The 10,196-nt window shown below is 48.8% G+C and overlaps 1 pseudogene; it reads right to left on the minus strand.

Annotated features, from left to right (window-relative positions):
• Positions 1 to 2,832: 2,832 nt before the first annotated feature.
• Positions 2,833 to 3,396, minus strand: LOC149326282 (putative ubiquitin-conjugating enzyme E2 C pseudogene; annotated as a pseudogene).
• Between the last annotated feature and the right edge of the window lie 6,800 nt (positions 3,397 to 10,196).

Here is a 10,196-nt window from a genome sequence, read left to right on the forward strand (position 1 = left end):
CGTTGTAAGTATATCTACTGGCGTCACCCTCTACAAGTTCTCCTCCTGTCTCCTCATACACGTTGAATCACACGACTGGAAGGGCTTGGAAATGTTCCGAGGGCAGCGAATATAAGGCAACCGCACCTGGACGAGCCTGTCAACGTATACATGCAAGGAATGAAACTCCTCTTCCACCGAGCCGTCGCCTACATGTCGGAAGAAGAAAAGTATGGTTCTTGATGCGGGGTGTGAAGGAGCAACTTTTTCCTGGGTTCGTGCACAACCAGCCGTAAACCATTGCTCAGTTAACCACGGAAGCGCCCATTATCCAGAAGAGCCTGGTCATCAGAGGAAGACACTGGTCTTCAGGGAATGTCAAGAGCTTCCCCTTTCTTTGAAACGGAGTGGTTGTAGCATGATCAGTATTTCTTTTTCTATATATTTCTAAAACGAATCTGTGAAACCTAAAGGAATTATTTAAAAGTCAGCCATTATTTCTTAAATACAAAGTCTGTTAACTTTTGCGTCTCACCAGTTTTAATCCTGATCACGGATCCCTACGTCTCAGCAACCAATCTTCCAATCGCTTTTTGCTAACGCCTACCGCAGATACATTCACATTGCATTTGTCATATCTAAACCCAAGGGGCTTACGTAGAATGACTTCTTGCATCAACATATGGACGGATATTGCACATTATAGAAAACTATGCTCAAATGTTTTTACAGATTTACCAAAAAGTGCACAAGTGTGTTCTGATTGGTTAGACTTTTATGCGAAGCATATTGCTAGAGCTACAACTCACGCCGTCGCCGTGGGACCACTAGCCGTGACACCACGTGACACCGTGACGTCACACCACGTGATACAGTGACGTCACACCACGTGACATCGGATGAGAGAGCCGGCCTCCATCTCGCGCCGTCGCCGTGGGACCCCTAGCCGTCACACCCGCGCATTCCCGCGCATTTCGAACGCGCGTTCACGCTCGGTGTAGGTGAAACGCTCGCTCCACCGGGCAGGCAGACTCGGCTTCCGTGGCAATCCAGGCGCTCACCCAACGCGCGTCTCGGGGTTAGTCGGCGTTCCGCTGTAGCCATGCCGTTGTCTTCCCCCACGACGAAGGCTTCTAGTGGTTGTATTAAAATGACCAAGTATTCAACCAAGGAAAGCCATGTATTACCAAGCCTAGCCACTAATATGCTTCGCATTCCCCAGGCTTAGCCAAGCTGAGCCTCAGCAATTTTTATGTAGCTACGCGTTCTAAGGCACCCTGACCTTGCTTCAAAGAGTAGGGCGCTGCCTCTTTAGCTATGCAATAACCATTCTTTCTGACTGTTTTTTTATATTGGGCTAGAGTCTGTTTTTTTTTTTCATCCAATTAGTCAATTTGTAGCCTCTTCGTTTTCTTCTTTCAAACGATCTGTTAGACATTCGCATAGATGGAGCACCCTTTGGTATTCGTGTGCGACCACTAAATAATTCATAATTGGTTTGGTTTATGAGGTTTAACGTCCCAAAGCGACTCAAGCTATGAGAGACGCCGTAGTGAAGGGCTCCGGAAATTTCGACCACCTGGGGTTCTTTAACGTGCACTGACATCGCACAGTACACGGGCCTCTAGAATTTCTCCTGCAAAGAAATTCTGCCGCCGCGGCCGGGATCGAACCCGCGTCTTTCGGGTCAGCAGACGAGCACCATAAACACTGTGCCACCGCGGCGGCCAAATAATTCATAATTGAATTTCTTCTTGAAGCTCTTTCAGTTTCAATTTCATCAGTCGAATGATGGCTGTGACGCGTAGTTGGTGTTTAGGCCACGTGAGGCATAAAAAATCGGCTATATAATTTCTGACAGGTAATTTCCTGTCATTACAGGTCTTGGAAAATGCTGTATTAAACGTTGCAGACAATTAAAACTACACATCAGCGGTTACATTACAGTTTTTGTAGTGGATCACGTGACAAAAACATCAACTTGACGTCATAGTCATTGTTGGGTCGATGAAACCGAAACCGAAACAGCATGGGAAAAAATTCAATTGTAAATTATTTATTGCTTATATGCAAATACTACCCGGCAATCCTTGTATTCTAATATCTAACGCATCGTTTGACAGAAGAAAATGCGCAATAAAGTTAGGTTTCTATAGTCTTTTATAGATTTTTATTTCTCCGTCCTAGTAAACGCTGTTTATGTGCGAGTTAGTAAATACCATAGCTGCCCACGTGTTATCGTGCAATCTTTTGGGGTGTCCTTAATAGAATATTTTACCCTGAGCAGCCGGCGCTTCAAACGATGCCCAGCCCATATCCTCCTGTACTGCCTAGTTGGTGGTTTTGCCGTGGGCACCTAGCACTAATCTTGCAATAGCTTTGTGAACTATTTCCAGTCTCGACTGCACTTCTGCCCTTAGGCACAAAACCGCATTCCGGAAAGTAAGCACTGGCACCATTACTCCTTTCCAAATAACTGTCAGTACTTGATATTTGGTGTACCCCCATAATTCCTTTTGTTTCATTATCGCGGCATCTCTTCGCCTTTTCGTCCTAACAGTCTCTTCTTGCTTTTCCATGTATCAGTCTTTCATTTACCGATACCCCGAGTACACCGATATATTTGCATTCGACCCCTCTGGGTAGTTCATGGACTTGTAATGTACCTGTTCAGTTGTGTCGTTGAAAATTATGGGAACTGACTTAATTGCGCCATGGGTGGCCGTGGGGGACAGCACCATCCAGTGGTCCACTGCAAATAGCGTGACTAACGTCACGCGCGGTTCTTTCGCAGAAAGTGTCCCATGAACAGTTTTTCTTCTATTTATTTTTATCTCAAGGTACACAGTTAAGCTAGGCGTCACCATCTTCCAAACGCTGAATCGGCATCTTGCTCTTGTAAGAGGCCTCGAATGACTCTCGGGCCCTTCTGCACCGCGCCTGGTCGCTCCACGTATCCGCGGCGTACCCGTTCAGCGGACTGGACACGTTCGGCTCCGCCAGGAGGGTCACGATCGATAGGAGGAGCGTTCGTACGTTGAGGCGTGATGTCCAGTTTCCTTTCAAGATGTCCACGCATATGTCTTCTCGGACGCCAATGTTGGGGTGAAAGCACGGTGTCCTGAAACGCACCTTTGGAGGCTCGACCGGATAGTGGATTGAGAACTCCAGGCTTAGGTTGTATGTGCTGCCTTCGTATACTGTGTCAACAGGTCCCTTGATTGTAGCATTCCAGTGGAAGAGATTTTCTTCATCCGGACAGGCTGGGATCCCGTCATCGTCGTAGGTGCTCATCATGAGCAGCTCTTGATGCAGCCTCCTGACCGCAGAACGGCGAGCCACGTCGCCTGAGGACTGTGGCTCACTGCCGGAACTGGGCCGGCTGTCCTGGACGAAGGATGGGTTAGGCGAATCCATTGCAAGGACTGGGTCTCCGAAGCAAATGGCGGTGTTGTTGTTGTTGTTGTTCACCTCATGGGATGGCGCATACCCACAGAGGGGGATCGGCCAAGAAGAGGGGTGCATAGAGAGTTTTTGAGATTTTTTGCTTGTTTGTTTAGTTTTGTTTTCTGGGGAAAAATAAATAGATAAATTAAGTAATAAATAGAAATAGCAGAATGCTGGGGAAAAGAATCTTTATGAGAAAGCAGAAAGACTAAAAAGAAACAGGGCAAGCATAACGCACGCAGGAGCTGGACTCAGCAAGATCTCTAGCAGAGGGAGTTGATTAAGAAATAAATGAATGAAAATAATAATAATAATAGTAACGGTGGATAGAAAAAAAAATGTAATGATGTGTAAAAAATTAAATAAATAAATAAAAAATAAAATATTAGCAAGGTAACCGTTTAGATTCCAGTAAAAAATTTTGAATGGCGGTAAAAACAGACCTGTGACTGTAACCGAGAATGGTGGCCCCAAATGACCATATGATCGGGCTGCTCAAACTAAGGCCAAGCTGTTGCAGTGGTTGCTCTAAATATCGACGTCTCATCATGGTGAAGCGTCGACAAAACAACAAAAAATGGTCTATTGATTCTTGTTCACCACAGAATGCGCAGACGGGAGAAAGCGCCAAACCAGACCTGTGCAAATAAAAATTTAAGGGGGGGATCCGGCAGCGCAGCCTAGTTAGAGAGACTTTAAGCTGTCGCGAATGGCATGATTTCCTGCTCCACGGATACTGAAGATGGAGGAAATCATCAGATCTTAAAATTGATCCTGATGTCATGCCTAACAAAATGCTTCTCCGAAACCTCGCTGCTGTGATGTACGCTGTAGCCGGGAGAATAGGTAGCACGGGGCCATTGAGGGACGCTTTTGCCAGGCTATCAGCCACTTCATTGACTGTCACACTGCTATGACCCGGTACCCATATCATATGTAAAAGGCTCAAATGGGGAGGAAGTAATGATAAGAAGGAGTTGAGGATTGGAGAATCCATAGCTGAGGCAAGGGACAAGCACAAAGAAAAGGAGTCAGTAATGACAGCCACTGCGGAGAAAGAAGGGTCTAGTTTCCGAAGAGCAAGCACCACCGCCAGAAACTCCGCTTGGAAAATTGGGGTGAAATCCGGAAGACGCACAGAAAAAGACCAATCCAGAAGAGGGCAATATATTCCCACTCCTGCCTTTTCATCACTTTGGGAGGCGTCAGTAGCAATCATGATGGAAACAGGTAGGGAAAGGTGGCTTTAACGTTTCCTCGTCCTCTTCTACGGCCGGCACCTAGTGGCACAGGTCAACTCAGCTACACCACTCTGTATCATATTACTGCTGCCTTATACCCAAACGAACGAATGAAGATTGTACCTTTTATAAAATCGCCAGGGTGTTTATTTGCGCTCCTGGCGTTACGTGTCGAAACAGGAAAGTCAAGCTCACACATACTACAAAAGATCTGCCCCTCTAACCCAGTGCTCTGCAACTCTGCTTCTTCCTTTTCACAGTTGCCTTTGGGTGTGAACATAGAGTCTCTTACTATTACCTAGAGGGAAAGCTGGCGGCGCTGCACTTCAGCCACCATGGACGCCCAAGGCATCATGGGGCGGTGAGCTACTTGTTGCGGCACAGTCGTAATTTTTCGGGAACACGGAGTGGCACTACTAAGACATTTCATTCCGAAAACGCTTTTCGTGTGTGCTCAGACCACTATCGCGCGAACGCAGTGTGCAAAACCCATAGTAGTGAAAACGCGACGACACACGACGGCAATAAAAGGTTTCACTTTTCCGAAATGCTATTAAAAACCTGTTATAGTGTTTAAGCAAAAATATTTTTTTTAAAACATATTTACTTTTAGAAGTGCGCCCGTTAATTACGAAATATTAGTTTTTATTGTGTTCATTACTTGGCCAATAGGAGAGCGAGTCGTCTCTTATTTTGGGCAAACTTTGCACTTAAATGCTATTCTGCTCGTTTGTTGCAATCATTAGACAAAATATTGAATGTTAGGACGTTTGTAGTTATCAAACAGCTTTATTTTTCTATTATTTTTGGCCAAATGTTGCACTTTCGCAACAAGTAGCTCACCGCCCCATGATGCTTTGAGCGCCCATGGTGGCTGAAGTGGTCTCGAGGGGTCGCCATGTAAACTCCCATAGATGGGCTGCCAGCTTTCCCTCTAGGTAATAGTAAGAAACTCTATAGGTGTGATGGAGGAGAAAAACTTTATTCAGGGGTAGCACTAAGGTTCAGTGAAAAAGAGGCTCCGCTAAAGTCCGTTGGTCATCTGCCGAGCCCGAGTGAAGCCAAGCACTCCGGGAAGGACGGGAGTGGTAACGGAAATAAGGGGAGGTAATGGGAGTGTTGCATAAGTACAGACTGCGTTCTGTTTCTGCCCTGATTTCCGGGCAGTTCGGACAGTAAGCTGTGTCACGCCATCCGAAGTTGGAGGCCATTAGTAGTATGAGGAGAGCTAGTTTAAACGTTGCGAATAAAACGTCCTGGCGGCGGAGAAAGGCCTTTCGCAGAGAAAGGCGGCTGGGCCACAGTGTGTTGCTGCCTCCAGTTTATATAAAGATGCCCAACCGCTTCAAAGGGCATTGGCCACTAATTCATCATCATCATCAGCGTCAGTGGTAGGCAGAGAGATAAAAACGGGAGAGCGAGGAAGGTGACCCTCGCCACAGAGACGGAGAGGAGAGCCACTTTCTTTCTCATGAAATAAAAAATGAGTGGCAGTTCATGAGTTCGTCAGGAATAGGTCTAAACTCTTGGTGCACGCTTGCCTTTTAGCGCCTGGTTGCAACAGCACAGCTTCGCATTCAAACCCTTCCTTAAAGGGTCCCTGAAAAGGGTGTTGGAGACTGTTTATAAAATGCTTGCATTATGTAGAGTACAGGTGATCGGGCATTAATGCCCCGTACAAGACCTCAAAAGGGAGTCGATGATTTACAACTTTAATAACTCCTGCTTCCACGCCTCGCGGCGATCATCGGTGCCAAGCTTTCGCCCGAATCCGCGCGCATTGCGTCATTTAGCTTTCTTTACATCCGCAGCGGAATGCCGTCATTGGTTCGCCGCGCCAGCGCCGTCGACGCCACAGCAGTTCAGGAGGCGTTGGCTGGGGAATTCCCACGGGCGTCGGCGGAGGGGCCGAGTGCGTGGAACCGGCGGACCGATATTTCAGCGAGCAAAATTGACGAGAGGAGAAGAAAAGGCGCGAAGACGCCTAAATTCAAATTTTGACTACAAATAACCCAGCTCCCATAAAACGCATCAAGAAGAGATTTTTCGGGGGGATATTTTGACGCTGCGTCCTTTACCATCCTAGGCATATCGCATCTTTGTTAAGACCCTCCTTTCACAGCCCCTTTAAATAAAAGTAACGCTGAAAGCAAAGTGATAATTAGTTACAAACAAATCTAGACGCGCGATTCTGCGCCTGTTAAAGAATATTAGAAAGTATTTTAGAATGCGTGTCCCAAGCCCCGGCCCTAGGCGTATTTCAATACAGATCGTACGTCCGTAAAGTGGTTCTCTAATTTTGGTGGATGCTGAACTGAAATTGCATTTCATAAAATTCAACATATTGCAAGCTCTTGCTGATGTGTGCTCAACATGCTTAGTTCAAGTTATATTGTTACGGGGTAGTTCCGCTTGGGATTGCAGACAGGGCGGTTACGGAAGAGAGGGCTTTCAAACGACAGGCCTTTACTGCAGGCACCAGCCGACACTGCTCGACCGTCGTCTTCTTCAAAACTCACGAGCTTCGTCTTCGTCTTTCCTGATGCGCATATCAGTGCATGCACCGCATAATCTAACACTACCCCGCCGGCTGAAAAGCACCGTCCCGGTGCGAACTAGTTCAAACCAGGGTCCGTGTAGTACGGCTTGAGGCGTGCAACATGGACCGTCTCGGTGCGAGGTGTAGAGGTATGGCGTGCGGGATTCAAGGGCGCAGTTTCGTATGTCACTGGAGTCACTTGTCGTAAAATACGGTAGGGTCCTGTATAACGGGGCAAAAGTTTTTCCGAGAGGCCCACGCGGCGAGCTGGGGTCCAAAGCAGCACGAGAGAGCCGCAAGAATACTGGGAGTTGCGATAACAGGAATCATAGCGACGTTTCTGGGAGTGCTGGGAGGCTGTGAGTCGGTTGCGAGCAACAACGCGGGCAGCATCAGCTCGGGCTATGGCGTCACGAGCTTATGAGCTGGCAGTGGCGACTGAAGGGAGCAGGCTGTCAAAAGGAAGGAGAGGTTCACGGCCGTATAGAAGATAGAAGGGGGAGTAGCCGGTAGTGGTTTGACGCGAAGAATTGTATGCAAATGTCACAAATGGCAGCGTGATGTCCCAGTCGCGGTGGTCATCAGAAACGTACATGGACAGCATGTCAGTCAATGTCCGGTTAAGGCTTTCGGTAAGCCCGTCCGCCTGTGGATGGTAGGCAGTCGTGAAAGAATGACGAACGTTGCACAACCGTAGGATCTCGTCGACTATACGCGCAAGAAAGCAACGGCCACGATCGGTGAGCAGTTGGCGGCGAGCTCCATGGACGAGTATAACGGCGTTGAGGAGGAAAGCAGCAACATCAGTTGCACAACTGGTTAGTATTGCTCGTGTGACCGCGTAGCGTGTGGTGTAGTCAGTGGCCACCGCAATCCATTTGTTCCCCGATGCGGACAACGGAAAAGGCCCTAGAAGATCCAGACCCACTCGAGAAAATGGGTCTATGGGGATGACGATCGGCTGCAGAAGTCCAGCTGGTAAAACTGATGGCTTTTTCCCGCGTTGGCAGCGGTCACAAGCAGCCACGTAGCGGCGGACTGCGCGGTATAGGCCTGACCAAAAGAACCGACGGCGCACACTGTCGTATGTGCGAGAGACGCCTAGATGACCCGCAGTAGGAACGCCGTGAAGCTGTTCAAGCACGGCTGTGCGTAGGTGCTGAGGGACGACTAGTAGAAGGTCGACGCCATCAAGTTGCATATTGTGCCGGTATAAGGTGCCATCGTGGAGCACAAACAAATGAAGGGAAGGGTCATGGCGATCGGCGCAGAGGCGATTGATAATTTCGTGAAGCTGAGGGTCCTGGCGTTGCTCTCGGCGAATGTTGGAAAAGTCAGAAATAGAGAGCACGCAATCTTCACTGTCACATTCAGGTTGGTTTGGCGGGTCGACTGGATGACGGGACAGGCAATCGGCGTCTCGATGCAACTGGCCAGACTTATAAACTACTGAAAAATTGTACTCCTGAAGGCGCAAGGCCCAACGTCCAAGACGGCCAGTAGGGTCTTTGAGTGTAGAAAGCCAACACAAGGCGTGGTGGTCAGTGACTGCTGTGAATGGCCGCCCATACAAGTAGGGGCGGAACTTCGTAATGGCCCATACTAGGGCTAAGCACTCACGTCCAGTGATGGAATAGTTCTGTTCGGCCGTAGCGAGGAGGCGGCTGACATAGGCGATGACGGGAGGGGAGCCGAGCTGACGTTGTGCGAGAACGGCACCAATGCCATGACCACTTGCGTCGGTACGTACTTCTGTGGGGGCGGATGGATTGAAGTGAGCCAACAGTGGCAGACGGGTGAGGTGGGCAATAAGAGCGGCGAAGGCGGCCGATTGTTCGTGGCCCCAGGAAAAGCAGACGTCTTTTTTCAGAAGCTGCGTGAGTGGACGGGCGATTTCCGCGAAGTTTGGTACAAATCGCCGGAAGTATGAGCAAAGTCCGAGGAAGCTATGCACGTCGCTGCTAGATTGCGGTATAGGAAAACCACTTACAGCACGAATTTTGTCGGGGTCCGACTGGATGCCATCGGTGTTGACCAAATGTCCTAGGATCTTGAATTCCCGACGACCAAAGCTACACTTCTTGGAGTTCAACTGAAGGCCAGCTCGTCGGAAGACGCCAAGAATAGCCAAAAGACGATGGAGGTGGCCCTCAAAGGTTGATGAAAATACGATGACGTCATCGAGGTAGCACAGACATGTGGTCCATTTGAACCCGCGTAGTAAGGAGTCCATCATGCGCTCGAAGGTCGCAGGGGCATTACATAAGCCAAAAGGCGTCACCTTGAATTGGTACAGTCCATCCAGGGTGACAAAAGCCGTCTTCTCACGATCTCTTTCGTCAACAGGGACCTGCCAATATCCAGAACAGAGATCGATGGAGGAGAAGTAGGTGGCACCATGCAGACAGTCGAGGGCGCCATCGATCCTAGGAAGAGGGTAGACGTCTTTCTTTGTTATCTTGTTTAGGTGTCGATAATCTAAGCAAAACCTCCAGCTGCTGTCTTTCCTTTTCACAAGTACTACCGGAGACGCCCAGGGGCTGATCGACGGCTCAATAATGTTGCTGGCCAACATTTTGTCCACTTCTGCCTGAATGATCTGGCGTTCTGAAAGAGCAACTCTGTAAGGCCTTCGGTGAACAGGGCGGGCATCTCCAGTATCGATGCGATGTGTAACGACGGACGTTTGGCCCAGGGATCCGTGACCGAAATCAAAAATGTCGCTGTACGACCGCAGAAGGTCGGCAAGGGCACCGGCATATTCGGGACGCAGGTCTGAGGAAACCATGGCTGAGATGCGGTCCTCCGGACTATGTGACGGGACAGGTTGTGCAGGTACCTCGGCGTGACGGCCGGACAGCACTGCAAAAAATAGTAAAGCTGGACAAAGGTGACAGCTCGGCAAGGAATATGCCCTCCGGGAGAACTTGCGAAGACATGCTGAAGTTGAGTACGGGAATGTAGGTGAGGTTGTTCTCGATGTGTACAGT

This window comes from Amblyomma mixtum, chromosome 10 (genome assembly GCF_055824585.1).
Source record: "Amblyomma mixtum isolate Tamu chromosome 10, ASM5582458v1, whole genome shotgun sequence".
Classification (NCBI taxonomy): domain Eukaryota; kingdom Metazoa; phylum Arthropoda; class Arachnida; order Ixodida; family Ixodidae; genus Amblyomma; species Amblyomma mixtum.